The sequence below is a fragment of the Zingiber officinale genome, chromosome 1A (assembly GCF_018446385.1).
Source record: "Zingiber officinale cultivar Zhangliang chromosome 1A, Zo_v1.1, whole genome shotgun sequence".
NCBI lineage: Eukaryota > Viridiplantae > Streptophyta > Magnoliopsida > Zingiberales > Zingiberaceae > Zingiber > Zingiber officinale.
The window spans coordinates 113,417,966-113,445,650 of record NC_055987.1 but is presented as its reverse complement, the minus strand read 5'-3'; positions in this window follow the sequence as shown (position 1 = coordinate 113,445,650).

Below are 27,685 nucleotides of genomic sequence, written 5' to 3'. Positions count from 1 at the left end.
ACAGAAAGAAACTCCTTCTCTCGCGATCTAAAGGTTGGAAAATGATCGCCAGTCCTCCAATTGCTACTGGTGATGACAGATCTTGAATTCCGATTGAAATGTTGATGGGAGCATCGGCATCGTAGAGGTTGAAGACGATGAACAGTGGCCAGAAATCGCGAACCGAGCTCGAAGACACTGTAGCTTCTCGTGGATTTTAAATCCTCCTCAGATCTGATCCAACGGCTCAGGATCGTCGAGTCTTGATCGACGGTGGAAAATAGCCTAAAGCCTGATCCAATAGTGCTGATCCTAATATATGGTCCAGATCTGCTCCTCATTAGGTTGGATGTATCAGATGCTTGATGGATGGCCCAGATCTCTCCAATCTTTAGTGGATGGTCCAAATCGATCCAGAGCTCGATCGCCTCGTTAAAACTCCGATCCAAGCGCAAATCTGGTTCCAATCCATCCCATCCGAGATCATTTGATGCCTATAATATAATAATCAAATATTAGCATCAAATTAACCCATAGTAAAATAATTTGCAATTAAGTCCAAATTCGATACAATGAATAAAATATGATGTAAATATGAGTTCTATATATGAAAACTACATCAAACCATGATTGTATGAATGAGAATAGCGTAGTAAAATCATGGTTATCACATACCAATGGAGAAGTGTTAAGTAGAAATGCGTTTCAGACTCCACCATGGAAGTAGAGTATGTGGCAGCCTCAGAGGCAGGTATAATGCTGAATGACTCAGTAACTTCATGATGGACTTAGATGTGATTCCTGGTTTGCCCAAAATTATTTGGTGCAGTAGTAAACTCGAAGGAACCACGAGCCCATAAGGCAAGTAAACACATAGAACGCAAGTATCACCCAATACGAGACATCGTATAACGAGGAGAAGTTGTTGTCGCCTAGATTGCATTAGGAGATAACCTGGATCCTTTCACTAAGGCCCTTAAGGCAAGAACTTTTGATGGGCATGTTGAGGGGATGAGAATCAGATGTATAGCAGCATATATGATAACATAGTCTTTTAGTATAAGTGGGAGATTGTTAGAATGCATACTAAAAGTCTAGTTTTTTTATATAAACACTTAGTTTGAAATAAGAATCACATTGGTCAAATATCTACATTTATATTAAATACAGTTGTCCATTTAATTTATATTGTAGATAACATGATGTGAGGCGCCACACAGAAGATCATGCTATCAGTTCCTTATAAATTATAAATAGTAGCTCACAACCAAGATAAAATAAGACAAACCATTTGAGTGATTGTAGTGTAATTTGGTATTAGTTTATCTTAACTATAAAATTATACTAGTACACTATGTGTGTATTGAGCAGGATCATTTGAGATAGTTCTTTTTATACTGACTTAATAAAAGAACAAGACCTCTGTTATTATGGAAGTGTATGCTCTTAATCCCGATATAATAACAAGCGCGTATACTTAGTATTTATTTCTTTAATTTATCAATGGGTGAGATTTAGTTCGATAAATCAATAGGCCCGATAAGTTGAGAAATAATATTATTTATATGGTGTGTTGTTGATTATAGAAGGAAACTGTGTCCTAATAATCTAGATTGATAATGTCCCCTTGAGGACCTCATAAGAATTGTCATGTAAACCCTGCAGGTGGACTTAGTCCGACATGACAATAAAGTTGAGTGGTACTACTCTTGGAGCTAGATATTAATTAAGTGAGTTGTCAGTAACTCATTTAATTAATGGACATTCGATATCTTAAACACAGGGAGATTAATGCACTCATGATAAGAAAAAGCCCATGATGTAATTTGGGATTAGTGTGATAGTTCAATAATAACTCTTTAGTGGTATGAGTTATTATTGATGAACTTGAGTTGGGTGTTCGGGGCGAACACAGGAAGCTCAAGCTCATCGGGAGACCAAAATCAATTTCTCCTCTCGGTCCCTGTTATAGCCTCTATAATGTCTTGTATCCACAATGTCTACTTCTTACCCAAGTAATGGGCCGGACACATCCTTGCTTCGAGCAAGGGGGCCGACTGAGCATTATTTTGGAGCTCATGTAGTGGCCGGCCAAGCCATGCTTGGTGACCAAGCATGGGGCCGACCATAGGTAAAGGAAAAAGGAAGTTTTGTTTAAAACAACATTTTGTTAAAATATTTCATTATTTGTAGTTATCTATAATGGTTAAAAGAGAGATTTTATTTTGTTAAAATCTTTCTTTCTTTTTAGTTAAAAGAAAGATTTTAATTTCCTTTTATAGCCATCCTCATGGTTTTAAAAGAGAGTTTTAAAATTTTAAAATATTTCCTTTTATAGCTATTTACAAAAGATTAAAGAGATATTTTAATTTTATTAAAATTTTTTCCTTATTTGTAGTTATCTATAATGTTTAAAAGAGATATTTTAATTTTTGATAAAACTTTCTCTTTTTGTAACCATGATTTAAAAAGGAGAAGTTTTAATTAATCTTTCATTTTTTTTGTAGTTGTCTACATGTTTTAAAAGAGAGAGATTAATTTTAAAACTTTCCTTTATTGCCATGTACAATAGGAAATTTAGAAAAGAGAGATTTTAATTGTTGTTAAAATTTCCTTTTTAATTGGGAGGCCACAAATAAAAAAGTTTTAATTATGTCTAAAACTTTCCTTTTTTGACATGATCAAGGATTATTAAAGAGGGGTAGAGGGTGCCTCATGGGGAGTGACAACCCTATTCTCTCCTCTTTTTTCCTTGGTGTGGCCGGCTCCTTTTCTTCTTATCCTTACTTATGGCCGGCCCTCTCATCCCCTCATCCATCAAGGGTCGGCGACACAAGAGAAGTTCATCTTCATCTAGATCCGAGGACATGCAAGAGACCTCTCTTCCTCACCTTTGGCCGGAGGCAATTTCATCCTTACTTTGCTAAGGCCGGCGGAATAAAGAGCGGAAGAAAGCTTGTGTTCGGTTGCTTGGAGGAGAAGAAGAAGAGAAGGTAATTTCCTATTTTCGCATCCCTTGGTGGCTCGAGAGTCTTGGAGGAGAAGAATGGTTCAGTGGATTCCATCTTGGTAGATCATTGTCCACACAACGTCCAAGAGGAGGAGAGGAATACAACAGAAGATCAAGAGGTCTTTAGCTGCAAAGAAAGACATAACTGGTTATTTGTTTCCGCATCATAACTAGTTCATGTTCTTTGTATAGATCTTGAAAAACCAAACACAAGAGGCTATCGATTTTAAGTTATAATTTTTGTTATCGATTTTATTTTTCTATTTCATGTTTCGATAATGTGCTTCTATTGAGGTCTCGATAGTTAAATCTAGTTTACTGTAAGAAGTTAAATATCCGATTTCTTTGAGAGGCTTTGTCTAGGAAGTGGTGGATGATCCCATACCCAAGAAGGCCTAGTGCCTCGCCATGTTTAACTTGGAAGCCGATCTTTGAAATAGATATTTGATTAACTTCTATAATATGGTTTAACTTAAGAAGATCACATCGGTTAAACTTGGAGTAAAAATGTTAAGTATCGTTTCCAATCCAAGTTTAACTTCTGAAGGACAATTTGAATTAATAATGTTAAGCATCGTTTGCAATCCAAATTTAACTTCAGTAGAGCACATAGATAGCTAGGATAGTTCTATGCTTGTACAAATTTTTGTACAGGGGAACTAGGACGATATTCCGAGTAGCAACCAACATCTTCATCTTTTACGCCGTGGGAGATTTTTTTCATAATGAGTCAATAATAGAATAGAGAAATATCTCATTTTTTTAGCATGCATTTTTGTACAAGAGCCAAGAGGAATCTATCTTCTCAAAATGGGCATATGAAACACAAGAAGAAGAAAAAGATGAACTAGTTGAGGTTGAGCTTAGATGAAGTAAAAGAGCTTGGGTGAAAAAATCCTACAGAACAGAGTTTATTATTTTTATATTAAAAAATGAGCCCCAAAGTTACTCAGAAGCAGTAAACTCTTCTGATATATCTCACTAGAAAGAGGTGATTGCATCTGAGATAAACTCTATCTTGCAAAATCACATTTGAAAACTTATGGATCTTCCTCAGGGAAGTAAACTACTAGGTTGCAAGTGGATCTTCAAGAAGCAAATAAAATCAGATAACATAATTGATAAGTACAATGCCAGATTGATAATCAAAGGATACCGACAATGAGAAGACTTTGATTACATTGATATGTATTCTCCAGTGTCGAGAATAACTTTCATTAGAGTTTTGTTATCTATTATCGCTCTATGGAATCATGAAATACATCATATGGATGTAAAGACAGTCTTTCTAAATGAGGATTTAAAAGAGGAAATCTATATAAAATAACTTGAATGATTTTCTATCCCAAGACTTAAAAATAAAGTTTGTAGATTGCTAAAACTGTTATATGGCTTTAAACAAGTATCAAAGTAGTGATATGAGAAATTTGATGATGTCATAAAGGAAAGTGGATTTATAATCAATAAATATGATAAATATGTCTATATGAAAATCACAGAGAATGACTATGTCATCTTGTGTCCATATGTAGATGACATATTTATCATTGAGAGTAATAATAAGATAATCAAATCCACTACAGATATATTAAACTCAAGGTTTGACATGAAAGACATAAGTCTAGCTAATATGATTCAAGGAATCAAAATTATTAAAATAATAGAATGACTTATTCTTAGTCAATTCCACTAGATGGATAAGATTTTTAAGAAATTCACCAAGGGTGATATTGTATTGACATGGACTCCGATAAATATGAGTAAACATCTATCAAAAAATCAAGGAGAAAATATCTCTCAGACTGAGTACTCTCGAGTGATTGGAAGTCTGATGTACTTGATAAATTGTACATGACCAAACTTAATCTACGTAGTAAGTAACTGAGTAAATACCCGAGTAATCTTAATGTTGAGTACTGGAAAGAGATAACAATATTACTGAGGTACTTAAGTTATACTCATGAATATGGACTACATTGTATGATATATCCTGCTTTGATCAAAGGATACAGAGATATAAGTTGGATATTTGATATAAAAGACTCTAAGTCTACGAGTGGATATATATTCACTGTGAGAGGTGCAGTCATTTCATGAAAATCTTCTAAGAAAATTGTAATAACCAGATCCATGATAGAATTTAAGTTTGTAACTCTTGACAAATGTGGTGAAGAGGCTGAATTACTATGACAATTCTTAGAAGATGTTCCTAGATGATTGAAATCAGTATCATCAGTTTACATACATTTAGGGATGGCAATTTTCCCCGCGGATTTGGGGCCCCGCGGGGAAAATCCGAAATGGGGATGGGGATCCCCGATTTTTCGGGGATGGGGCGGGTTTGGGGCGGGTATGGGAATACTATCCCCATCCCCGAACCCGCCCCGAATATTATTATTATTAATATTAATAAATAATAATATGATTTTTTAAAAAAATATTAATAATAGTGTTAATATTAATATTAAAATTTTTGAAAATATTATTAATAATAATATTATTGATATTGATATTAATATTATTATTAATAATTATTATTAAATAATAATAATAATAATAATATAAATTAATTTAGAAATGGGGCGGGGATGGGGAATCCCCGAACCCGTGGGTTCGGGTTCGGGGAATCCCCGAACCCGAAAAAATGAAAACGGGACGGGGATGGGAATGGCAAACCCGGCCCCGCCCCGCCCCGTTGCCATCCCTACATACATTATGATAGTCAATCAACAATTGGTCAGGCATAGAACCATCTATATAATGATAAGTCTAGACATATACGTTATGGACATAAAACTATTAGATAATTACACTCAACGGGAGTTATCACTATTGACTATGTAAAGTTAAAAGATAACCTAACAGATCTATTGACTAAGGGATTAAACAGAGAGTTAGTTACAAGTTCATCATGAGGGATGAGCTTGATGCTGATGAGAAATATTAGTGCAAAGGACACTCAACCTATGCAGACTGGAGATCCCAAGAACTATGTTTAAAGGGACAACCTAACTGCACTAGCAAGGTTGTTGACTATGGGAAAATGACCCAATAGATCAATGAAAGATGGAAATTAAGTACACAACTTTTAATGATCTAGTAGAGTAATGTGGAATACTCTTAAAAGATTACCTATGTGAGAGAGAAGTAGAGCCTTCAAAGAGAAATAGAGGCATAATTCTTAGAACTTCTCACAGAACCAAGCGTGTTCATGACAAAGAATAAACATATTCATGAGAGTTGAGTTATATCAAGGAGAGTTGTCAGTAAGATATGTCAATGCTTACATAGACAATAGAACAATTTAAGGACATCATATCTATTGTCAACCAGTAAGCAAACATATCTTCATAAGGGAAGATTCAAAGAGTAAAACCTACCTGTCCTATACTGGACTCAATTGTTGAATGCTATCACATACTCTATTTTCCATTCATGTGGGAGGTTGTTGGAAATATGAATGGAATAAAGAGGTGAAGAAGAAGAGACTTTATTATGCATGAGTTTTTAGTCATACATTGGGGATCTTTTGGCTTTATTGTTGATTAAATTATGGTACATGCATTAATATTGTGAACATATGCATGGGGAGAAGCTTTCTCTCATGCACAGGTGTGCAAGGGGGGTACAAATCCAAGGTTCGAATTGTACTGAACCAAGTTGACTCATGTGAGTATGCGCATGTCAAATGCCAGACCAGTTGAAGTAAAATTTGACCAAGCAAATGAACCAAACTTTTGCTACCTGATTTTCCTTTTACTACATACTCAAGAGTGTAACATAAATATTCATTTGAAATTAATGGTGATTTTGTAACTTCTCGACAATAAAAGCTGACATTAAACTCATTAATAGTGATTTCGTAACTTTACGACAATAATAGCCGACATTAAACTTATTAATGGCGACATTAAACTTAGCATTAAATGGTCATAACTCGGTCACTTATTGTAGTTAGGGATGAGGGCTCCTATTAAAGGAAGCCATGAGCAAGAGCAGAAAAATAGAAGCAAAAGAAATAGCAAAAGAATTCCTCCACCTTTGTTCCCTAATTCTTTCCTCTTAGTCATGCATCCGCTCAACTGAACTACATGATAACACTTAGGAGTATTCTTGGTTCCTTGTGATCCACCAATGTTTGGTGGCGATTACAATCACTCACTATATTCTAGGAAATAGATGATTCGAGAGAATCTTGAAGTACAGTTGGAGGTGGGTGAATCTGTTTCAAGGAAACTACATTAAGCATAGACCTTGACTTCTTCATCCCCAACGTGGCTTCCTAACTTGGCGACTTTGATTCCCTACTCTTGACTTGGCCACTCTGCACTCAGACTCATCACTCAGACTTGACAGTAGGCAATCATCCATATAAAGACAAGCCAGTCCGATAACCCCAAACAACTTCTTCCCTACTTGGCAACCTGAGATTATCAACTTGGGTCTCTCAACAGATAAATTTAAATTTAGTTTGTAAATTTAATATATTTTTTTAAATCTCTGTCAATAGATTGTCCAACAATTTTATCCTAGGAGATGATAAGAGCTATATTATATTAAAAAAAGAAAACTTAATTTTGTTTTAACCTTAAAACTCTTATGTAACGTAAAAAACTTACCAAGAAGGGGTGTGTTACACATTCGAAGAGGTGTTTGACAACCGATAATATTAATTTAATGATTAGCCAAACTAAATTAGTGGCAACAATGCCAAGAATAAGTTTATTACCCAAAATGGGTTGTTTAATAACTGAAATTAAAGGATATGTTGAGAAATAAAAAGAACCAGAGCCAAACTTGTAAGTACCCCAAGTTAGTTTTGATGTGATCAACCGAGTTTAGTTAGATCTTGTGATTTTGATATCTTACATCTGAGTGTGCAGGAATTTAAAAATACAGGAAGTTGAGCGAAAGATGCAACTAGCAAAAGGGATGGCACGAGAAACGAGTCGATGGGCTAGGTGCATCCGAGGGTCAAGGTGCTGCAAAAGAGTACACCTGTAGATGAGAAGGGCATGTGTGACATTCAAGGGACAAGAAGTTGGGGAGGAAGCCTACTCGAGGAGAAGACTGAAGTTGGATCCAAGTGAGCCTAATTCCGGACAGCCAAAGCATCACCCAAGGGAGTGGGATCAAAGAAGATCAACTTGAAAGTTGATTTTGAAGACCCGAGGCACCTCACTTGTAGCCTGCTATTGAAGTTGCCACATTTAGTGTCCGAGGCACCTTTGATGAAAAAGTGTGAAGGTGCCTTGAGCAAGCTCGAAGGTGCCTCAAGCAAGGGAGTGGAGGCCCCTCCAATGACATTGAAGGAACCTACAACTAGTCAGAGCTACTGGTTGACTGTTGAAACGTGAATAAAACTTTATCGACATTGGAGGCTCCCTGGATGACTTTAGAGGTGCTTCCAAGCAACTATAACTTTTTCTAGAAGGCTATAAAATGCCCTCTGGAGGTAGAAATTATTCAACAATCATTGTATCCATCTTTCTAGTAATTCTTAAGCTTTTAAGGTGTATAAGAAGTTTCTCTGCTTTCAATGAATGAGATTTTTAGTGAGCTTTGATTTACCAACCTCCCTGATTACAAACCAAGTTATTCACCCATCCTCCAGCAGGTCTAACACAGACCTATAAAACTATTATATCAAACTCAATTGATTTAAGTTGTCTATTTTTTTTTATTTTATAATCTAGTTATCGACACAATTAATCCTAGTAATGGATAACCTTCTCCCTTAGTTCGCCCACCGAATAAATTCTTAAATGCAAGTGACTCCTCACCCAACTGCTAACATCCTAAAATTTTATCCTACTAGAGGAAAATATTTTACAATATGTTGTAACTGAGATTCAAACCATGAAATTAATGTTGATTAATCTATTGAACGTCTTGCCGCTGCACAATGCTTGGACCTCAATTTGTCTGCGTATTTTTTTTTAAGTTAACATCAAGTATCCAACTCTTCAAACTAATTAATTCTAAGGATGACTAGCCTAGTCCCAGGGAGGTTTTTTATCGACCAATAGGGTAAATAAAAAAGAGCTCATGAAGGCTCATTCAGACGACCAATATTCTTAGGCATGCTTCTCACTAGAAGGAAAATCCCTTGTAGTATGCCACAGTTGAGATTTAAACTTTAGATCCCTTGGTTATTCGTTGGAGGACCTAACAATTGCATCATTGCCTCAAGGGCATTAGGTTGTCTATGTAAGATCGATGTGCGTCGATAGGGGGGGGGGGTGAATATCGACTATCTTTTTTGTACACTTTCTTTTCATGTTTCATCGTATTCTTTTCTACAGAGTTAGTTAGTAGCAGTGGAAATAATAAATCAAACAATAACAAAGAACACGCGGGGTTTGCTTGGTTCTAAACCCCCCAAGATCAGTACATCCAAGGCCTAATCATGGGAGGCATCCGTCCACTAGTGGTCTATGTTGGTGCAATATCCTTGGGTCAGGGTTGACCAAGTTGACTAAGCTTGAGTTGGCTCAAGATTGAGTCTTGATGTGTGAGTTTCGATGTTTACAATATATGAAGATTGCAGGTGCAATAGTCTGATTGGGGAGATTGTTGATGCAATTCCCCTCTAGTTAATATTTGACCAGTTTGATGTAAAGAAGAGTCAAATAGGTCAAGGCTGACCGGTTACTTGACTAGGAAAGTCCTAATTGGAGGTTAGGCAAAGACAAGCCCAACAAAAAGGTTGGCAGAAGGGAAAATTTAAGTGGGTCGGTGTTGACCGGATACTTGGTGGTGAAAGTCCAAGTGAGTGAAGCCGGGCAGTGTGAAAATCCTGGTAAGTGAAGCCAAGTGAAAATCTTAGTGAGTGAAGCTAGGTTAAAGTCCTGGTGAGTGAAGCCAGACAGATGGAAAGTCTTAGTGACTGAAGCCAGGCAGATGGAAAGACCTGGTGAGTGAAGACATGCACGTGGAAATTTAGGTGGGTCAAGGTTGATCGGACACCTGGTGTTGGGAAGTTCAAGTAGGTAAAATGAGTGACCAGATACTTGGCACAAGGAAATCCAGATGGGTCAAGGGTGATCGGATATCTAGTGGAAGGAAGTCCAAGTGGGTCATAGAGGATTAGACACCTGGCACGAGACAATAAGTCCAAGTGGGTCATGGAGGACCGAACACTTGGTACGAGACGGTAAGTCCAAGTGGCTCAAAGGATTGATTGGACACTTGGTGAAGAAGTCCTAGTAGGTCAAGGTTGACTGGATGCTAGGCATGAGGAGTTCCAACAGGTCACGGTTGACCGGATGTTAGATTTGGGAACCCTTGAGCTTGAGTTAAGCGAGTTAAGGGAGGTCAATCGATCAGCTGATTGATTGAACCAAAGCCCAATCGATCAGCCGATCAATTGGGAGAGTGCTACAATAAATAGCAGTCCAATCGATCAGTTGATTGATTGAGAGTGTTTAATTTGAGCACAGAATGTAGCCCAATCGATTGGTTGATCGATTAAGCACTGCCAATCGATCGACCGACTGATTGGGGATGGAATTCTCATGCGACATGAGGAACGCTGAATCGATCGGGCGATCGATTCAGGACTTTTCCAGCGAGAGCACAGTGACACTCTGAATCAATCATCCGATATATTCAAGCCTCCTCAATCAATTGGCCAATTGATTGGGATATGACCGTTGTGCAGGTAGCGAGCTTTGGATGGCTGGGATGACACGGATCTCACGTGGCAATCGATTGAGAGTAAGTCCAATCGATTGGAAGCCCTAGAGGCGCAGTGTATAAAGCTGTGGCAAGCTTTCTTCTTAGTATCTCTTCTCTCGAGCTTTCTTCCAGCACGCGATCTTCTCTGCTCACTCTCTGCCAGTTCTTGGAAGCTCTTGGGGACAAGTGCTGTTGCACTTCCAAGGTTCAAGAGACATCTTTATCAACAAGAGATCAAGCAAGAAGAGGTTTTTCATTTGTATTCTTGTATTTACTTCTTGCGTGCATTGTATCTTGTTGTGTGAGTGTTGTACGAGATTTCTTCACCTCTAGTAGTTACCGAGAAGGAGTGTTTTTCATAGTCGGTGTTGCTTCGAGTTCTATCTGCTGCAAGTCAACAACACTGAAGCAAGCCCACGAAGCGCGACAAGTTATTCATGTCGGTTGCTACTCGGAAAACCTAGAGGTTCCACTGTACAAAAATTTTGTACAAAGATCTGAACCTTTTCCTAGCTACCATGTGTTCTTTTAAATTAAATTTTGGATCGCCTGCGGAACTTAACACGTTTGATCCAAAACTTAATCTATTCGTTCTTTTAGGTTTGACTTGGGTCTCCTGCGGAACTTAACACGTTCAACCCAAATCACCTTAAGTTATTAATTCCATTAAATATTAATTTCCATAATTGGTTCCCAGTACTGACGTGGCGAGGCACACGGCCTTCTTGGATATGGGAGCAACCACCACCGACTAGACAAAACCTTTTATGGAAAGATAATATTTAATTTCCTAAAATAACTTTAGGTTAACCGAAAAGAACAATCAAATCACAAGGAAAAGAAAAACAAAAGAACACTATATCGAAAACAAATTCGAAACTCTAGAATCGTATGCCTCTTGTATTTAGTATTATTTCCAAAAATAACTAGTATGATGCGGAAAGAAAAATTACTAGTTATACCTTTTAGAAAGACCTCTTGATCTTCTACCGTATTCCTCTTCTAACCTCAGACGTTGTGCGGGCAACGATCTTCCGAGATGAGAACCACCAAGCACCTTCTTCCTCCTTGCAAGTTTCAGCCATCAAAACATCTTCTAGGATGAAGAGGTTCGGCCACCACCACCATGCTCCAAGGGATGCTAGAAACGAGGCTTGCTTTCTCTCCTTCTTCTCCTTCCTTGATCCGGCCACTAACAAAAGCTCCACCAAGAGATAAGTTTCGGCCAACAAGAGGAGAGGAGAGAAATAGGGCCGGCCACACCAAAGAAGAAAAGAGAGGAAGGAAAAGAATAGAGTTGTTCACAATGAAGCCTCCTCTATCCCCTCTTTTATAATCCTTGGTCTTGGCAAATAAGGAAAAATTAATAAAACCTTCCTTAATTCTTTTGCCATGAAAAAGAAAAATTAATTAATTAAAAATTAATTTCCTTTTTCCAACTTATTTGGCCGGCCACCTTCAATCCACAAATCAAGGAAAGTTTTAATTAAAACAAAAATTAAAACTTCCTAATTTGTTTCTAGAAATTTATAAAAATTTCTCCAATAATTTTATCCCTTCATGATTGGTTAATAAAAAGGAAATTTTATAAATTAAAATTTTTCTTTTAAACATGTGGATAAAAAGAAAGTTATCTCTAAAAATTAAAATCTCTTTTAATCTACAAATAAGGAAAGATATCAAATCTTTTCTTAATCTTTTGTAGAAACTTATAAAAGAGAATATTTAATTTTAAACTCTCTTTAAATCATGAACATGATTAAAAGGAAAGTTTTCTTAAAATTTAAAATCCACCTTTAATCAACAAATAAGGAAAGATTTCAAATTTTAAACTCTCTTTTAAACATGTAGATGATTTTCAAATAAGGAAAGTTTTTACCAAAAATTAAAACCATCCTTTTAAAATACAAATAAGGAAAGAGATTAATCTCTTCTCTTAATCTTTTGTAGAAAGTTATAAAAGGAAATTTTTAATTTTTAAACCTTCTTTTAAAATCATGATATCCACATAAGAAATAATTTTAATAAAAATCCTTTTTAATATTCTAGTGGCCGACCACCTAAACTTGGGACCCAAGCTTTGGCCGGCCACCTACATGGCTCATCCATTTGGTCTTGGCCGGCCCTAGCTTGGGTTCCAAGCTAGCTTGGCCGACCCCATTGGATGGGTAAGAAGGTGGGTATGCGGTGGGTATAAATCTCTATATACTAGAGGCTACGATAGGGACCGAGAGGAGGAATTGGTTTTGGTCTCACGATGAAATTCCCGTGTTCGCCTAACACACAACTTAATTTCATCAATAATAATTCATTCCACTAAAGAACTATTATTGAACTACCGCACCAATCCCAAATTACATTTTGGGCTCCTTCTTATTATGAGTGTGTTAGTCTCCCTGTGTTTAAGATAACAAATGTCCACTAATTAAGTAAGTTACTGACAACTCACTTAATTAATATCTAGCTCCAAGAGTAGTACCACTCAACTTCATCGTCATGTCGGACTAAGTCCACCTGCAGGGTTTAACATGACAATCCTTATGAGCTCCTCTTGGGGACATTCTCAACCTAGATCACTAGGACACGTTTCCTTCTATAATCAACAACACACACTATAAGTGATATTATTTCCCAACTTATCGGGCTTATTGATTCATCGAACTAAATCTCACCCATTGATAAATTAAAGAAATAAATATCAAATATATGTGCTTGTTATTATATTAGGATTAAGAGCACACACTTCCATAATAACTGAGGTCTTTGTTTCTTTATAAAATCAGTATAAAAGAAACGACCTCTAATGGTCCTACTCAATACACTCTAAGTGTACTAGTGTAATTATATAGTTAAGATAAACTAATACCTAATTACACTACGACCTTCCAATGGTTTGTTCCTTTCCATTATGGTCGTGAGCTACTGTTTATAATTTATAAGGTACTGATAACATGATCCTCTGTGTGTGACACCACACACCATGTTATCTACAATATAAATTAATTGAACAACTACATTTATCATAAATGTAGACATTTGACCAATGTGATTCTTATTTCTAGATAAATGTTTATACCAAAAGCTAGGCTTTTAGTATACACTCTAACAATTCACCCCCTCTAGCTACAAATTGACTCTAACAAGTGGTATCAGAGCGAGGTTGCTCTTCATCGGAATCATCACCCGAAAGGGTAACAAGTTAGAGGGAGAAGAAGTTGAAGTAAGTTCAACAAAGTCAAAGACTTCATCAAAGGCTCAACTTCAAATGGAATTCCAAGATGGGCTTGGATACGACACAAGGGTACCTCCACCATTCACAATGACAAGTTTCGATTCTTAGAAATCAAGAATAATTTTTTTTTCATGATAGAGATAGAGCAATGGTTTGCTCTAATGGAAGGCTTTGAAGCTCCAAAAGATTCAAAAGGTAAAATTCTCAAGAAAAGCAAATGGAGCAAGGATCAAATTCAAAGGTGCGAAGCAAATGACAATGTAACTAAATTATTAGTTAGTATATTGTCAAGCTCAATTTTATGTAAGATTGGAGAATTTAAAGATGTCAAGGAGCTATGGAGCAAATTGGCTAAAATCCATGAGGTCCCCTCCACTGCACCAAACCAAGAGAAATCCAAAGAGAGCGACTCATTAGATTAAGATCAAGAGGAAGAGGACTCCGAAATTGAGAGATGCTCAACTTCTGAAGAAGAAGTCCAAGAAACTTCATCCTTAAAGGAGTGCAACCAGAAGAGCAAAGAGGGAGCATACTCTTTGTTTCATGTGCAAGAGGATGAAGATGAAGAGGTCTCCACCTCTAGGATTGAGGGGAAGCATCATTCCTTGATATCAGAGCATGAAGAAGCTTCTACCTCCGAGTCAAATGGAGGATCATGTGCCACACCTACAAGCAAAGAAGGTATAACTATTTCAATTTTAACTAATAAAAATCATATTATATGCTTTGAGTGTAGGGAAAAAGAGCACTACAAGAGTAAGTATCCTAAATTGGCCAAGAAGAGGGGCCAAGTGACATTTAAGGGCAAGGAGAAGCCCAAGGAGACTGCCCCCATGACAAAAAATACCAAAGAGCACATAGTGTGCTTCTCTTGCAATCAAAAGGACATTATCGGAGTCAATGTCCTAAGGGGAAGAAACCGGCAAAGCCAAAGGAGGAAGCTCAACTCAAGGGGGAGCTCTCAAGATCAAACCCAAGGTATCATTTATTGAGCCTATTCCTTTAAGTAGTGATAAAAAAACATGCTAGGAATAGTTTATATCATTTTAATGCTATTTATCATGAAAATAGGAAGCATGATAGAATGAAGGAAAATTATGTAGCTTATCATGCTAAAACCACTCAACCTAAGGCTAGAAAGATAGATAACAAATTAGGTAATAACTCTAAGTATTTTAGATATAGGCCTAAAAATAAAAATGATCATAGGAATAAGAAAAATCAAAATCTAAAGATTTAAGGTTAGAAAACCAAGCCTTGAGAGCAAGACTTGAAAAATTAGAAAAGATCCTAAAAAGAATGGAGAATATATTTAAGGGGCAAAATAAGCATAACCTAGGCTTAGGAACACAAAAGTCATCAAATGACCGTAGAGGTTTGGGATACAAACCTAAGGCCAAGAAGGATGTGACTTCATATCATAGGGTTCCATATAATTATGGAACCAACCCTAGGTCTAAGGGTCAAGTCAAAGATACAAGAGAAGTTATCCCTAGAAGTATTTTTGTCAAGAACAACATCACTAAGACTTTTAAGAGGCTTCTAAGAAGCCTAGAAAGGTCATTAGGAAGGTATTTAGGGAAGTCATCCCTAGTGAATACCTAGAGCATCCAAGGAGCACCAATAGTTTTGGGTTCCTAGGAGCATATTCTCTACACCCTAGATGTGTTTAGAGAGTATCAATTCTAAATGGGTGGGGTGGTTAACCCAACATTGATAAAGTTGACACTTGAAGGTATTTTCAAGGTTTTTGTTAACCTTTGAAAATGAAATGGATTAATTGTTGACTTTTTGCTAGAGTGAAATGAGCCAAAATTTGAAGAATTAGATTTAATTTAAAATTGGCACAAATGAGGAAAACCAAAAGAAATGCAAGTTGGGAATTTGACATTTTCTTATAAAAATAGGGGTAACCTAGGATGATTTCATTTAGTTTAGCTAAGGATTAAAGATACTTAGATAGATTATCTAGGTATATTTTATTTATGCTAATTACCATGATTGTTTGCCCATCATATGCCATGACATCATATTTTGCATTCATACTTATTATAAAAAATATAATAAAAATATCATGTCATGTCATACATACATCATATAGATATAATATGTTCTCTTTTGAACATTACTTATTTTGATGTATGTCATAAAATTATCATGCATTATTTTAAATTTCTTATAATTAAGGACACTGGAATTTACTAACAAGTGGCAATCCTAGGTGGATGATCATAATTTAAAATGCCTAGATAGATATGCATGATCCCTAGTTTAGAGCAAAATAAAAATCTACATCTCACAAACACTATAAGTTGACTTGTATATGTTTTAGTGCACATTAAATACAAGTGAGGTTCTACGATGATGAACAAGACTCAAGATGTTGATTTAGTGCATCTATTTAAGTTTTGATTTCATCAAAACGCATAGTTATGTGTACTCTAATTATTGGGAAACCTACAAGTTATGTGCATTGAGCCCAAAGAACATGATTGGAAATTGATTTTGAAAATTATTTTAAATATACTTTGGAAAACCTTGGTAAGGCTGTCTTTTGATAGCAATCATCATTAGAAAGTTAGACACACACTAGAAGAAAATATTGAAGTTTTCAAGTTTATGTCAATCTTTGAAAATAAGGTGTATTTTCTTAGAAAATTATTTTTCCATGATAGTATATGACATAAATAATGTCTACAAGAATTTTCATGATTTTTAGAATTTTATAAAATTTTTAGGGCATTTTTGAATTTCGACTGAAATTCATTTTTAGGAAATCAGAGCTTTAATCGATCAGTCGATTGATTGGAGTGTCTCAATCGATCGGGCGATTGATTGAGATGGAGTTTCTCTCGAGCAGAAGCTCGCAGAATCGATTCGCCAATCAATTCAACTCTACTGAATCGATCAGTCGATCGATTCAAGTAGTTTCTCTATGAACAAAAGCTCGCAGAATCAATTAGTGGATCAATTGAAATGGCCTCAGTCGATTGAGTCCCAACCTCAATCGATTGAGAAGGCTGGATTTGACTGCAGAAGTTTGATTTCAGCACTTTAAGCCATTTTTAGTCTCGTTAACCATTCCTAAACCCTTGGAATATATTTATATACATTTAAGGGTGATATTTTTGCTGAAACAAGAATGATTTGGTTAAAAGTAGACTAAGTTGAAGTTTAGGTTGAGGTTTGCATTCAAATATTGATACTTGAACCTCAAAACTTTAAGCTTTGGGTTTCTTAAAGGTTTAGGGATTCCAAGTCATTGTTAGTGCAATGACAGAAGTTTGGAGCGTGTCTTTGTTGGTGCAATTTCCAGTAGGTCAAGGTTGACCTAGTTGACCAAGCGTAAACCTTGGTCATAGTTTCGATGTTTGACAATACAGAAAGACATGTAGACATGGACAATGCACGTGCAGTTGTCCATGCGGAGAGATACTGATCAGGGTCTGATCAGGTTGGATGAAGAAGAGTCAAGTAGGTCAAGGTTGACCGGATACTGGACTGGGAAGTCCTAACTGGGATGTTAGGCAGTTCGGAAAGTCTTGGTGAGTGAAGCCAGGCAGTCGGGAAATCCTGATGAGTGAAGCCAGGTGAAAATCCTAGTGAGTGAAGCTAGGTGAAAGTGAAAGTCCTGGTGAGTGAAGCCAGGCAGTTGGAGAAAGTCCTGGTGAGTGAAGCCAGGCAGTCGGGAAATCCTGGTGAGTGAAGCCAGGTGAAAATCCTAGTGAGTGAAGCTAGGTGAAAGTGAAAGTCCTGGTGAGTGAAGCTAGGCACTTGGGAAAGACCTGGTGAGTGAAGCCAGGCAGGGGAAAGACCTAGTGAGTGAAGCTAGGCAGTTTGGAAGTCCTGGTGAGTGAAGCCAGGCAAGGAAAATCCAGATGGGTCAAGGTTGACCAGACATCTGGTGAAAAGTCCAAGCAGGGAGCTTGGCACGGGAAAAGTCCAAGTATGGAGACTTGGCACGGAGAAGACCAAGTTGGAGACTTGGCACGGAAAGTCAGAGAGGGCTCGGTAGCTCGTTCTCCGGACTGTGGTCAGAGAGGGCTCGGTAGCTCGTTCTCTGGACCGGACAAAGTCGGAGAGGGCTCGGTAGCTCGTTCTCCGGACTAGGTCAAGAGAGGGCTCGGTAGCTCGTTCTCAGGACCATTTAGGGTTTAGGGCTGGAGCTCTAAACCTGGATCGGTCTGGTGACCGATCCAGCGATACGCCTGAGTATCTGATCGGTCTAGTGACCGATCAGATAACAAACAGAAGGGTTCTGTAAGTCATCTGATCGGTCTGGAGACCGATCAGAGGAGTTGAGCCAACTTTCTGTGAGTGAACTGATCAATCTGGGGACCGATCAGCAGGGAGTCTGATCGGTCTCCATGAACGATCAGAGACGCAGCCACCTCTCTTACAGAGAGGTGGGATCGGTCCGGGGACCGATCAGACTGGGGCCTGATCGGTCCCAGGATCGATCAGAGGTGCCCTGGACCGATCAGGCTTCAGCCTGATCGGTCTAGAACTATCCGTTGGCTCACAACGGTCTTCTGTCTTCTGGCTTCTTCTTCGCAGGTGGATGCAGGTATAAAAGAGGCCGAGGGCTTCTACAGAGGGGCTACTTCTTCCTTCTTCTTCCTCCTCTAAACTGAGCTGCTGTTCTTCTGAAAGCTGTGCTCTTGAGCTTTATTGAGCTCCGAAGCTTCGTGTGAGCTTCTTCGACTGAGTTGCTTGTTGGCATTCGTCCGTGAAGTTGGTGCTTCATCCGGGACTTCAGTCGACGAGAAGGCAAGCGAGTATTTGTACATTCATTGTGTATTTTGTTCTCGCTCTTCTTTGTATTTCCATATTGTTGTTGCAAGCTATTGTGGCGAGGTTTCTCCACCCACAAGGAGTATTTATTAGCCGGTTCTCCGGGGACTCATCCACCAACGGATTGATAGGGCTCGTCCACCTTACGGACACGCCGAGGAGTAGGAGTATCACCTCCGAACCTCGTTACATCCATCGAGTTTGAGGTTTGTCTTCTTCCTTTTCGTTTCTACGGTTTCATTTTCGCTGCGCTAACCCTAATCGTAGGAAGAAACGCGAAGAATTTGGGGCGGCTATTCACACCCCCCCTCTCTAGCCGCGACCGTCGATCCTAACAAGTGGTATCAGAGCGAGGTCGCTCTTCATCGGATCAACACCCGGGGGAGCACGAGCTAGAGAATGAAGTTATTTGGAGAAGACGTCACAATTCCACCTTTCTACGATCGTGACGACTTCGCGTTTTGGAAGGTAAGAATGAAGTACTTTCTTATGACTAACCTAGAAAATTGGAGGTGTGTGCAATTAGGTTTTACTCCTCCATTGGATAAAGAAGGAGAACTTTTGGAGAAGAAGAAGTGGACGAAGTAGCAAATCCACCAATCAACCATCAATGATGAGGTAACGAAAATCATTGAATTTTCTTTACCTAATGATGTTTTGTGTAGGATAGGTGGATATAACGATGCCAAGGAGTTGTGGAATAACTTGGCAAAGTTCCATGAGGAGAACTCCACTTCAAGTCATGAAGAGGAGTCAAGTGAGCCAAGTAGCTCACATCATGGAGGCATGGATTTAGAGGTTGAGGGCTACTCAACATCTAAGGAAGAAGAGGAGGAGAGTTCCTCTTCAAGATCGGAGCAAGAAGAAGAAGCTTCTATCTCCGGAAGGGATGAAGAAGAGAGCTCACATCCATCCTCAACCCTAGGTAACTCAAGCCATTTAATTTCAAATAAATTACACATAATGTGCTTTGAGTGTAGGGAATTTGGGCATTACAAGAGTAAGTGTCCAAAGAGGATAAGGAAGACTCCACCGGCGCCAAAAGTCAAGGAAGCCAGAGTCCCGATACGCAAGGGCAAGGAGCACGTGGTGTGCTTCCAATGCAAGCAAAGGGGACACTATAGGAGTCAATGTCCGAGGGGGAGGCAACCTCACAAGGACAAGAGACCGAGCACATTGATAGGGGGAGCTAAGGCAAACTCTAAGGTACCTTTTAAGGCACATTATTGCAATTCTAATAAGACACATGCTAGTATTTTTATTGCAATTGCTAATAATGATAAGCATGTTAATTTTAGGAACCAATACATGAGCTTAGGAGCCAAACATGTTAACCTAGATAAGGATAATACTAGAAATGTCAATCCTAGAATTAACCCATCTAAGGCTAAGGAAAATCTAGGTAGAAATCCCAAATCATCAAGACATATGCCTAGGAATACCTCAAAGAAAAATGATAAATTAAAGCTTGAGGTATTAGAGAAAGAAAATCAAGTCTTGAGGTCAAGACTTGACTCTCTAGAAAAGACTCTTGAGGATTTGACTCTAGAGTCTAGGGGTCAAAAACCCAAGTCCAAGGACAAGGAAGGTTTGGGTCACAAACCTAAGTCCCAAGTGGTCAAGCCCACTTACCATGATGTTCCATTCGATTATGGAATAAAACCTAGGACTAGGAAGACCATCACCAAGGTCACAAGGGGAGTCACCCCTAGAGTTGATCTTGATGAGTCCCAAATGACCAAGGCTTCAAAGCCTAGGAGGGTCATTAGGAGGGTTGCTAGGGAAGTCATTCCTAGTGAATATTTAGTGAACCCAATGAGCTCAAATAGGTATTGGGTTCCTAGGAGCGTGATTTCATCACGCTAGATGAGTTAGGGTGTGCCAACCTTACTTGAATAGGTAGTTAACCTAATCATGGCAAAAGGTGGCACTTTAGAAATTTTCAAGGTGTAATCAAGCCTTGGAAATGAAATGGAAAATTATTCCTAAGGTGTTTAGGATGTGCCAATCACAATTGAAGAGTTTTCTAGGGTCAATCTAATTGGCACATAGTGATTTAAAAATCCTTAGTATATGATTTTAGGTCTAATACACTTAGGAATATGGATTTTATGGCAAAATGATCAAAAATGGCAACTAAGGCTAGAGTTAGGTATTTTCTATACCTTTACATGTTATTTGTCATATATTGTTTGCCATATGCCATGTCATGACATCATACTTAATTTATCATCATTTGAAATGTCATGATAATGCTTAAGTTATTTATATGTCATGCTCTAGTTAAGTTTCACACTTTATGCCATGACATCATGACATTGGCATATGTTTTCATTTATGATACTATTTTATGCCATGTCATCATCTCTTGCATGTATAATCAATTAAATTGATTTAAGGACAAAAATACAACTTGATATGGAGATCAAATTGTAGTTTAGAAAACGCATGAGAATCTAGTTTAAGATAACCTAGACCCATATCTCACATCAAAATTGACTTGAATGTATTTGATACACCTTAGATGTGTGTGAGATATTAGGATGATGAGTTAGGATCAAGGTGCATAGTTCTTGTACCTAGATGAGCCTAATTCTAAATTGGGGATCATAGGGAAAACTTGTGTACAAGTCATGTACATATAGTCCTGAGATTATGGTCCTATATTAAAGGGTTTAAAATCATTTTAAAATTGATTTGAAAAACCTTGATGAAGCTTTTCTAGTGATAGCATTCATCATTGAGCAAGTTGACACAAAGTTTTGAAACTGTGAGCTATTTCAAAACTTTTCGAACTTTGTATCAAGATTTGAAAATGGAAGTTATTTTCATAGAAAAATATTTTTTCTTGATAGTATATGTTATGAGGAATGTATCCTCAAAGTTTTACAATTTTTGAAATTTTCTGGAATTTTCTAGGAGTTTCTGAATTTCGGGAGGAAAATCAGAAATTCTGATATCAGACTTGTGGACCGATCAGAGAGGATTCTGATCGGTCCAGGAAAGTGTGGATCGGTCACTAGGACCGATCCAGGAGAGTGTGGATCGGTCTGGTGACCGATCCAGTGAAGGCTGATCGGTCTGGTGACCGATCAGAACGTGCCAAATGCTGATTTTTCGACTGTTGACTGAAATTTCAGCTATGGAAATTGGTGTCTTAGAGTTCTAAAGGTTTGAAACTCTCCAAGACATTGTTGATGCAATTGTCAAGGGGGAGTTGACTTTTAGGGGGATTTTTATCTATTGGTCAAGGGGAGTTGACCTTTAGGGGGAGTTGTCATTGTTAGGATCGACGGTCGCGGCTAGAGAGGGGGGGGTGTGAATAGCCGACCCCAAATTCGTGTTTCTTTCTACAAATCAAGTTAGCGCAGTGGAAATACAATAATAGAAACGAGAACAAAAAGATCAAACCTTAGACGCAGCGATGTAACGAGGTTCGGAGATGAAACTCCTACTCCTCGGCGTGTCCGTAAGGTGGACGAAGCCTATCAATCCGTCGGTGGATGAAATCCCGGATAACCGGCTAATATGAACTCCTTCTGGGTGGAGAAACCTCACCACAAAGTCTTTGCAACAGCAAAACAGAGGAGTACAACAATAGAGGAAACAAACAAGAACAATAGAAATTGTAAACACACTTGCTTGCCTTCTCGTCAGAGTCCGTTGATGAAGCAACAGCTTCACGACTCCAGCAGCTAGAAAACCAGCACGAAGTTCACGCGAAGCTTCAGCAAACCGAGAGCTCAGCAAAGCTCAAATCGCAGTAAGGAGGAAGAGCAAAAACTATTCCTGTAGAGGCCCTCGATCTCGATATATAACCTGCGAAGAAGAAGACACATAACAAGCCGTTGTGTCGCAACGGCTAGGACTGGATCGGGCACACTCTGATCGGTCCGAGAGTGTTCGATCGGTCTTGGGGACCGATCGAGGCTAAGCACGGACCGATCAGGCTATGTCCCGATCGGTCCAGAGACTCCTGATCGGTCACGGGACCGATCGAGCTGATCGGTCCATGGTGAAAAATGTCCTTCCTTTTCTCTTGAACTTCTTGCCTTCGATCATTGTTTCCTAATCGGTTTGCGGACCGATCGAGATAACACTCGATGAGGCTCTTGTTTAATTCTTGATCGGTCACCGGCCGATCGAATACTGTATCCTGGATCGATCCAGTCGATCGAGCTTGGTTTTGCCCAAACCAAGTCCCAAGCCTTCAAACCAACATCCGGTCAACCTTGACCTCTTGGTACATCATGCTTAGCATTCGGTCACTCCTTGACCTGCTAAGACTCCCCACCAAGTGTTCGGTCAATCCCTTTGACCCACTTGGACTTTTCTCTTCGTGTCAAGTATCCGGTCACTCCCTTGACCTACTTGACCTTCTCAACACCGGATGTCCGATCACCCTTGATCCATCCGGATTTTCCTGCCCGGCTTCACTCACGGGACTTTCACCTAGCTTCACTCACTAGGATTTTCACCGGCTTCACTCACCAAGGTTTCCTCACCCAGGACTTTCCACTGCTCGGCTTCACTCACGGGACTTTCCCACCGCCTGACTTCACTCACCAGGACTGCCCGGCTTCACTCACCGGGACTTTCACCTAGCTTCACTCACTAGGGTTTTCACCTGGCTTCACTTTCCACTTCCCAGCTTCACTCACGGGACTTTCCACATCCGGTCCAGAGAACGAGCTATCGAGCCCTCTCTGACCACAGTTCGGGGAACGAGCTACCGAGCCCTCTCCGACTTCCATCCGGTCCAGAGAATGAGCTCCCGAGCCCTCTCTGACCACAGTTCGGAGAACGAGCTACCGAGCCCTCTCCGACTTCCCATGTGCCAAGCTCCCATACTTGGACTTCTCCGTGCCAAGTCTCCATACTTGGACTTTTCCCGTGCCAAGCTCCCTGCTTGGACTTTTCACCATGCCAAACTCCCTGCTTGGACTTTTCCCATGCCAAGCTCCCTGCTTGGACTTTTCCGAGTCAGGTCAACTCACCTCGGGTCAACCAGGTCAACCTTGACCACGGGTTGCACCCACAATCTCCCAAGCTTGTATCCTTGTAAAACATCAAGATACAACTTTTCTGTTCACGTCAAACATTGTCAAACTTAACTCGTCAAACATCAAAACACAACTCGAGTCAAGTCAACTCGAGTCTGGTCAACCAGGTCAACCTTGACCTAAGGTTGCACCAACAGTCATGACTAATATGGGATTATCACTAAATTGACTATTGACATTAGTATCAAGGGGGAAATTAAGGGTTTCAATGAAAGGTATGAGACTTTCATTAGGAAGAAACTCTTGACCTTGATTCACTCTTTTTGATGTGTGTCAAAAAGGGGGAGAATGGAGAATGTCTAGAGAATGTTCAAGGAAGAACATTGGAGTTAGTGGGAGAGTTTGTTGATCACAACGAGTGAAGTTGTAAACAACGATAACTTACTCTTCAGGGGGAGAGTTTGTTGATGTGTGCCAATAGGGGGAGAATGAAGGGTTTAAGTTAGGCCTTCATTATCTAAGAAGGAGGTTGCCTTCTTAGAAGGAGAATGTAAGGTTGTAACTTATGTTTCATTACCTAGTGGCATGAAGAAAGTTGAGGCTATTGGATTAGCCTAACTTAAAGGTATTGTCAAACATCAAAAGGGGGAGATTGTTGGTGCAATTTCCAGTAGGTCAAGGTTGACCTAGTTGACCAAGCGTAAACCTTGGTCATGGTTTCGATGTTTGACAATACAGAAAGACATGTAGACATGGACAATGCAGGTGCAGTTGTCCATGCGGAGAGATACTGATCAGGGTCTGATCAGGTTGGATGAAGAAGAGTCAAGTAGGTCAAGGTTGACCGGATACTTGACTGGGAAGTCCTAACTGGGATGTTAGGCAGTTCGGAAAGTCCTGGTGAGTGAAGCCAGGCAGTCGGGAAATCCTGGTGAGTGAAGCCAGGTGAAAATCCTAGTGAGTGAAGCTAGGTGAAAGTGAAAGTCCTGGTGAGTGAAGCCAGACAGTTGGAGAAAGTCCTGGTGAGTGAAGCCAGGCAGTCAGGAAATCCTAGTGAGTGAAGCCAGGTGAAAATCCTAGTGAGTGAAGCTAGGTGAAAGTGAAAGTCCTGGTGAGTGAAGCTAGGCGCTTGGGAAAGACCTGGTGAGTGAAGCCAGGCAGGGGAAAGACCTAGTGAGTGAAGCTAGATAGTTTGGAAGTCCTGGTGAGTGAAGCCAGGCAAGGGAAATCCAGATGGGTCAAGGTTGACCAGACATCTGGTGAAAAGTCCAAGCAGGGAGCTTGGCACGGGAAAAGTCCAAGTATGGAGACTTGGCACGGAGAAGACCAAGTTGGAGACTTGGCACGGAAAGTCGGAGAGGGCTCGGTAGCTCGTTCTCCGGACTGTGGTCAGAGAGGGCTCGGTAGCTCGTTCTCTGGACCGGACGAAGTCGGAGAGGGCTCGGTAGCTCGTTCTCCGGACTAGGTCAAGAGAGGGCTCGGTAGCTCGTTCTCAGGACCATTTAGGGTTTAGGGCTGGAGCTCTAAACCTGGATCGATCTGGTGACCGATCCACTGGTATCTCGATCGGTCCGGTGACCGATCGGATAACAAACATAAGGGTTCTATAAGTCATCCGATCGGTGCGGAGACCGATCGGAGGAGTTGAGCCAACTTTACGTGAGTGGGCGGTCAATCGGGGACCGATCAGTGAGGAGTCGATCGGTCTCCACGAACGATCAGAGACACGCCACCTCTCTTACAGAGGTGGGATCGGTCCGGGACCGATCAGGCTGATCGGTCCAGGATCGTCCTGGACCGATCAGGATCGAGCCTGATCGGTCTAGAACTATCCGTTGGCTCACAGCGGTCTTCGTCTTCTGCATCTTACGGCTTCTTCTTGGCGGTGGATGCGGTATAAAGAGGTGAGGGCTTCTCGGAGGGCTACTTCTTCCTTCTTCTTCCTCCTCTGAATTGAGCTGCTGTTCTTCTGAAAGCTGTGCTCTTGAGCTTTGCTGAGCTCCGAAGCTTCGTGTGAGCTTCTTCGATTGAGTTGCTTGTTAGCATTCGTCCATGAAGTTGGTGCTTCATCCGGGACTTCAGTCGACGAGAAGGCAAGCGAGTATTTGTACATTCATTGTGTATTTTGTTCTTGCTCTTCTTTGTATTTCCATATTGCTGTTGCAAGCTATTGTGGCGAGGTTTCTCCACCCACAAGGAGTATTTATTAGCCGGTTCTCCGGGGACTCATCCACCGACGGATTGATAAGGCTCGTCCACCTTACGGACACGCCGAGGAGTAGGAGTATCACCTCCGAACCTCGTTACATCCATCGAGTTTGAGGTTTGTCTTCTTCCTTTTCGTTTCTACGGTTTCATTTCCGCTGCGCTAACCCTAATCCTAGGAAGAAACGCGAAGAATTTGGGGCGGCTATTCACACCCCCCCTCTCTAGCCGCGACCGTCGATCCTAACAGTCTTTAGGGGGGGGTCACTCTTTAAGGACATGAAAATTATTTTTTTTAACACTATGGAAGGTGGTTAACCTTCGTCAGAGTAAATGCTCCAGGTTAAGCATTGAAAAATAATGGAGAGTGGATATCTTCATTGTTGAGTTGTGGATACTCTAGGATGAGCATTATGAAGTGGATTAATGCTCAAGGGTGAGTATTGGATACAATGAAGGGTATGAGACCTTCATTGTTGGAATGATGAATACTCTAGGATGAGCATTGTGAAGTGGTTAAAGCTCAAGGGTGAGCATTGAAGACAATGAAGGGTATGTGACCTTCATTGTGGTGTTGTGAACAATGATGAAGTTGTGAACAACGCGTGAGTAACTCTTTAGGAGAAGAGTTTTTGATGTGTGCCAAAGGGGGAGAATGTAGGTTTTAAGTTAAACCTTCATTACCTAAAGAGGGAACTTTCCCTCTAGGAAAGATAGAGAATGACGGAAACCCTCATTCATACTTTAGTATGAATAAGAAGTTAAGGTTATGAGATTAGTCTAACTTAAAGTTATTGTCAAACATAAAAAAGGGGGAGATTGTTGATGCAATATCCCTGGTTAAGGGTTGACCAAGTTGACTAAGCTTGAGTTGACTCAAGCTTAAGTCTTGATGTGTGAGTTTCGATATTTGATAATATATGGAGATTACAGATACAATAGTCCGATTGGAGAGATTGTTGGTGCAATTCTCCTCTGGTCAAGGTTTGACCAGTTTGATGTGAAGAAGAGTTATGTAAGTCAAGGCTGACCGGTTACTTACTGGAAAAGTCTTAACTAGAGGTTAGGCAAATGTAAGCCTAACAGGAAGGTTGGCAAAAGGGAAAATCTAAGTGGGTCAGTGTTGACCGAATACTTGGTGGTTAAAGTCCTGGTGAGTGAAGCCGGGCAATGTGAAAGTTCTAGTGAGTGAAGTTAGGTGAAAATCTTAGTAAGTGAAGCTAGGTGAAAGTTTTGGTGAGTGAAGTCATGCAAATGGAAAGTTCTGATGAGTGAAACCAGGTAGATAGAAAGTCCTGGTGAGTGAAGGTAGGTAGATGGAAAGTCCTAGTGAGTGAAGCTAGGTAGATGGAAAGACCTGGTGAGTGAAGCCAAACATGTGGAAATCTAGGTGAATCAAGGTTGACCGGACACCTAGTGTTGGGAAGTCCAAGTAGGTCAAAGGAGTGACCGGATACTTGACACAAGGAAATCTAGATGGGTCAAGGATGACCAGACATCTGGTGGAAGGAAGTCCAAGTGGCTCATGGAGGACCGGACACTTGGCACAAGATGGTAAGTTCAAGTGGGTCAAAGGATTGACCGAACACTTGGTAAAGAAGTCCCAGCAGGTCAAAGTTGATCAGATGCTAGGTATGAGGAGTTCCAACAGGTCACGGTTGACCTGATATTGGATATGGGAACTCTTGAGCTTGAGTTAAGCGAGTCAAGGGAGGTCAATTGATCAGTCGATCAATTGAATCGAAGCCCAATCAATCAGCTGATCGATCGATCGGTCGATCG